The 6,228-nt window shown below is 35.2% G+C and overlaps 1 pseudogene; it reads right to left on the reverse strand.

The window, feature by feature from the left end:
- On the reverse strand, window positions 1–5,878 carry LOC131544030 (tripartite motif-containing protein 16-like protein; annotated as a pseudogene).
- Between the last annotated feature and the right edge of the window lie 350 nt (window positions 5,879–6,228).

Raw genomic sequence — 6,228 nt, forward strand, 5'->3', positions numbered from 1 at the left:
TTTCTCTCTTTTATTCTGGTTCACTCCGCATATATCAGATCAAACTTAAAATATTCATCTACTTATAATCTGGAACAGTTTCCTTTTTAGGTCTCATTTAATAAACAGGTTCTTTCCATCTAAAACATTATTCAGCAGCATAATTGACATAAAGTGGTGAATTCAGTTTAAAAAACAAATAAACATGATGTATACATGGTTATACATTTACATTTATTAATTTGACAGACACTTTTACCCAAATCAACTTACAAACTTACATTAGCAATTAAATTGGGATTTATTATTGATATTAATAAAAACAGTATTCTTCCACCAAACAATGTACTTCCTCAGAAACAGTTGTGGTTGGAACAAAGTAGTTGCCAAGAAACACACAGAGAAGTAAACAAAGGTGTAGGTTTGTAGTGTAATTTACAACGGCTTTGAACGTGGCTCAACCAATCAGAATCAGTTTTATAAAACTATTTTAAGTATTTCAAACTGCTTCAAACTGAAAAGCTTCAAGCTTTTAAAACTTTTACAAACTTTCCGACTAGGCTTTTTCAAGCCAACTTAAAGTTTGTCTTCAAAACTTACTATCTAGTTTGATTAAATATTTCATGTTCTGGCTAATGATTTCTGTCTTGATATCCTCAGTATTTCTAAAGCTTAGAACAACAGGTTACACTTTATTTTGATCGTCCACTTTAGACATTCTACTCACTATAAGTAACTTTGTAGCTACATGTCAACTAATTCTCATTCATTTGCAACTACATGTCTACTAACTCTCAGTAGGGTAGGTTTAGGGTTAGTAGAATAAGTTGACATATACTTGCAAAGTTTCTCATAGTCAGTATGTTGTGGATCCATCAAAATAAAATGTTAGAAGATATTAAGCAGACAGTCTACTAATACTCTACTGACTGCTAGTTGACATATAGTTGCAAAGTTACTTATCGTTAGTAGAATGTCTAAAGTGGGCTATCGAAATAAAGTGTTACCAAACAACATTTTCTTTTTAATCCCTTAAAAAGATAAATTATATAGGCTATAAATTCATTTTATGTCTACAATTTTTGGTTAGATGCAAAGTAAAACAAAGAACCAATGCTTTATTTCACCCTTAATATTTACAGATCACAGAGTTTCACTGATGATTCCTCAATAACCCTGAAGCCAGGATAGAGAGGCTGAGTGAATGTGGTCTGTTCTCTGTGAATGAGGGTCATTTTGTCAGAGACTCTATAGAAAGACAGAGTTCCTGCACTGTGATCCACATACACTCCTATACAGGAGCTGGACTCTAGAGGCAGTTTTATCTCTCTGTTATTGTGCAAGAAGGAACAGCTCCAGGGGTTACAGGACAGTTTCCAGGACTGACCATTACATCCAAACAAAGATGCATTACCTGCGCCTTTCCTGCTGATGCTTTTATATGCAACTGATATACCGACACTCCTGCTCCACTCAACCTCCCAGTAACAGCGTCCACACACTTTCTCTCTACACAACACCTGCTCCCAATAATCAAACCTGTCTGCATGATCAGGATGCTTCTGGAATATATTCACGTGAGTAGCCGTTCTGTTCCCCTCAGAGAGACGAAGGTTTGTATTCACCGTGTTTGGATCCAGAGTAAAGTTGCTGCGATCTAATGGAGGTACAAAAAAGAAACGCCTTAGAGAAAAGTTTGTACACATCACACATACAGTGATATTGGTGTCATCCAAATGAATGTGTGTATTGTTTTTTCGATGTAAAGTAAAAAAAAAAAAAATGGTTAATTAAAAATAATTAAAATAATTAAACTTTTAACAGTGAAAAGTGTGAAGGAAATGCTTAAATTATTCCCCCCAGGTGTGTAGGGGAAATTCTACCACAAAATTCAAATTATATTGTTTTCTATTATTGTATTATTGTTTCAAACTATTGGGTCGTTCTTCATTTGCAGTGCCAAGTGGTGTCCCTACTTTGCAACAATAAATATAAACTGTAAATACGAATAAATTATAAATAGTTCACATTTTTGTATTTTGTAGAGTGAATTCTTGTGCCTATTTAAAAGTTAACATAAGTTAATTCAATTGTTGTTTAAACAAATAAGCAAAAATTATAGTAGAGTCATGGTGTTATGCTGATATCTTACAAATTTGACATAATTTAGTCTAAATTTTAAATTCTGGATTTGTGCTAATTTGTCTGGTGTGATAATGCCTCCCTTGGTGGAAATCAATTAAAAACAAAAATGTGATTAAGCTTCTATTTAACTGAATACAGCATATTAAATTTAAATGCATAGAAATAAATTGTACGATTAAAAAATAAGCATGTGTACCTCTTATTTGCCACTCCATCTGAACAATGACCCAAATTGCTTTCATTATTATTATTTTTAATTTTTTTCAGGACCAACTATACAAAAACATTAACAACAAACCTAACAGTGATAAATATTATCATGAACTGCTTAGGTTTAAAAAAATGATATGACACAGGCTGAATAGGAAAACTGATATTCTGTAAATGCATAAACAACAGCAGAACCTATTTTTTAGCCACTAAATGAGAATCACTGGAATATCTTTCTGTGTTTGTACAATATATTTCCATATTAACTTACATTGGAGGAACTCTTCTCTGGTCTTGAGTTCAGGAAAGGAAATTATCTGGATGCATTTCACTATGAAAATCAGTAAACGGTACACATTGGTGTGACATCTACATGCATTTTATAGCAATTGCATTGTGTTTTTAAATATTGAGTGTATTTTAAAGTTTCCAACACAAAAAACAATCAGTCTTACACTGATTATCCTTAATAAACCAATGCATATACCAGTGTTCCAACATGGAGCGTCATGAAAACACACATGAATACTGACCCAGTTTGGCTCTGCACATAAATATCTTTATTGATGCTCTGGAAGCTTATTCGTTGTGCATGACCTTTAGACATTTTGATGATAAAACTGAAGAAAAGCCCAACAGTTTATAAATCTAATCAGTTTTCTTGTGATGTCAGTTTTTTATATAAAAATTATTTATTTCATTTAATACATTTATAATATTTAATTTTGGCTGCATTTTCCAAAGCCATTGTAAACCAATATGATCTACGACTTTTGATGGTTTTGGGAAATTAACATTTGCACATTAAACACACTATATGAGAAGCAAGTCTCTTATTAAATAAATTTTAAATAAATAAATGTAAAAACAAAAAAATACAAATAAATACATTTCAGCTTTGTACTTGCATATTGACCTATTTCTGAGAGTAAATATATCATCCAGTACTTTACCTCTACAAGACATCGTTTTTATCTTCTCTTGGCAGAAATCCTCAAGTTTCTTTCTCAGATGAGCGACAGATTTTTGTACATTGTCATAGGAGAGGAGAGAACTAATGTTGATGTTGGGCGAGTCCTTCGGCAGGACACAGAGAGACTGGAAACTCTACAGACACACAAACAACAGGATTGTCACATGAAAAGCGTAAAATGTCAGTATAACAAATTTAGAATTGATTTTGTTTGTTAAGTAATTTTAAATGGTAAATTTTAGTATCCAGTATCACTTTATTATCTTATTTGTGGGTGAACTATCCCTTTATCCCACTGAACATGTAAAAGCTGATGGGCCATATCCCAGTAAACACTTTATTTTACTTCTGTGTATATTCAATTTAGAAACTAAATATATAAAAACTTTAAACACCCGATGCCCTGTGCTTACTTCACCAGTTGCCATTCAGTGAGATAATAACAGAACAACATCATGTGGCATCACTTGACAGAATTCCTGACATTACTTAGCAAAAGCTTGTGTAATTACAAGACATTATTAAAGACCACTGTCTCATTTATCAGAGCTCTGTTACCTGGAGGAAGCAGATGTCCTCAGCATGTGAAAGCTGCTCTAGCTCAGCATCTTTCTTCCTCAGATCAGCAGTCTTCTGCTCTAGTCGCTTCAAGAATTCTTCAGCTCGACTCACTGCAGCCTTTTCTTGATCTTTTATCAGCTGAGTCACCTCAGAGCGACTTCTCTCAATGGAGCAGATCAGCTCTGTAAAAATCCTCTCGCTGTCCTTCACTGCTGCCTCTGCAGAGCGCTGTTAGGAGATACATAATAATTAGTCCATTTAGTAAGCCCTTGCTGGGTTAATTGATACTGAAAATGAACATTCTTTCATCATTACCTCTCCCTATTGCTGTCCCAGATGACTTTCTTTCTTTTGTGAAACACTGAGATTTTCAGAAAAATAATTCATCTCTGTGAGTCCATGTAATGTAAGTGGATAGGTCCCTTAATGTTAACGCTTCAACACTGTAATCCAGTTGATGAACAAATGTCTTCTGAGGTGAAATGATAGGTTAGAAAAATACTAATATTTTAAACTTGTTGAACTATAAACCATCGCTTCCAACCAACCATTATACAGTATGCAGATTCACATTTGACCTAAACATAAGCATGTTTTAAAGCATAAGCAAATTGTTATACTCAAACAAGAAGTGATGCAGAAACACGCTTATATCACACTTCACAATGTGTTGAGGCAAACACATAATTTATATAATAATTATATTTTTCCTCACGCCCACCTATCATTTCGCTTCTGAACACACTGATTATCAACTTTGTTCATATGGATTACTGCTGAGTTTGTTTTGCTTGTTTTTTTAAACCTCAATTTTAAGAGACCCACTTGAATTATATGGACTTACAGAGATGAATTATTTCTCTAAAAATCTTCAAGCATGCATGAGAGTGTGTGTATGATGACAGACTTTTCATTTTTGGGTGGAGTAATAGCCAGCAGTTCTTCTTCTCATAACTCACCTTATGATACTTCACAGCCTCTCTCAGCTCCTGAATCTCTTTCTCTGTCTCCTGGATTTGCTGCTTCAGTCTCTCCTTTAAGTGTTTCTGTAGGACAAAGAAATGAGATCCGGTGAAATCTGATGTAATAAAGTTGTAGTGCCATGGTGCATAGTAGGCTACCAACAATGGATATCTATTGTATTTCTTAGTTTTTTGCATATTATTAATCTTAGTCTCATATAGGCTATCAAAGATTCATGTGGCGAAATGTGAAGTCTGATGCAGTAATTGGACGGGTCTCTTCTTCTCAAATCCACGAGCATCACCATCAGTACTGAGTCGGATGATTTTCAGACCGCGTCGGTGTATAAAGTCAGTTCATACCTCCTGCACTGTCTTCTGTTCTGCAACTGTGACAGTGTCATGAGTTTTATGTTCATTCATCATACAGAGCACACAAATGCACTGCTGATCCGTACGACAATAAACCTCCAAAAGCTTATCATGCTCATGACAAATCATCTCCTGGAGTCGCCTACGGCATCAGTTATTTTGTGTCGCTTTCCTGAACCTGAACGAAATTCCTCATGATGTTCAAAATGAGTCTGACAGTAAGATTCCAAACACACAAGACAGGACTTGACAGCTTGGCATTTTCTTCCAGTACAGACATCACACTCTACATCTCCAGGTCCAGCATAATGCTGAGCAGGAGCCACAGTATGGAGTTTGGGCTTTATCAGTTTCTCCAACATTTCAGCAAGCACCACATTCTTGCCTAACGCAGGTCTTGGAGTGAAGGTCTGTCTGCACTGAGGGCAGCTGTAAACTCCCTTCTGTTCCTCCTGATCCCAGCAGCCTGTTATGCAGCTCATACAGAAACTGTGTCCACAGGAAAGGGTCACTGGATCCTTCAGTAGATCCAGACAGATTGGACAGCTGAGCTGGTCCTGAGAAATAGAGGCCTCCGCCATATCACTTCGTGTACACACAGATTAAGACACAAACAACGGCTCAATAACACTTAAGTTTCGATTTCTCTGAACTGATCCTTTGACACACTGGTTCCGTGTTGAGACGGAGACGTGTGCAAAACGGGGTTGTCTTTAAGATTTTTTTCGGAAGCTGAAGTTTTATTTCAGTCAAGTTGACTCAAAATAAGCATAGAAGGATCTTCAGTTCCTCAGAAGATTTGACTAAAGCGAGAAGTAATGTGTACACAAACAATTAGTCTATTTTACAAAAATAGCCTACAGGAAAACGTATTGTTAGAATTGCTTTTTTTAAACACATGCTGTTATATTTAGGAATGTGGAGGTATTCGGTTATTAAATAGCCTATATATTTTTTTTAAAACACATTTTACTGTAAATAAAATAATAAACCAACATCTGCCACAAACCACAATCACGGTTTATC

Source organism: Onychostoma macrolepis, chromosome 07 (genome assembly GCF_012432095.1).
Source record: "Onychostoma macrolepis isolate SWU-2019 chromosome 07, ASM1243209v1, whole genome shotgun sequence".
Taxonomy (NCBI): domain Eukaryota; kingdom Metazoa; phylum Chordata; class Actinopteri; order Cypriniformes; family Cyprinidae; genus Onychostoma; species Onychostoma macrolepis.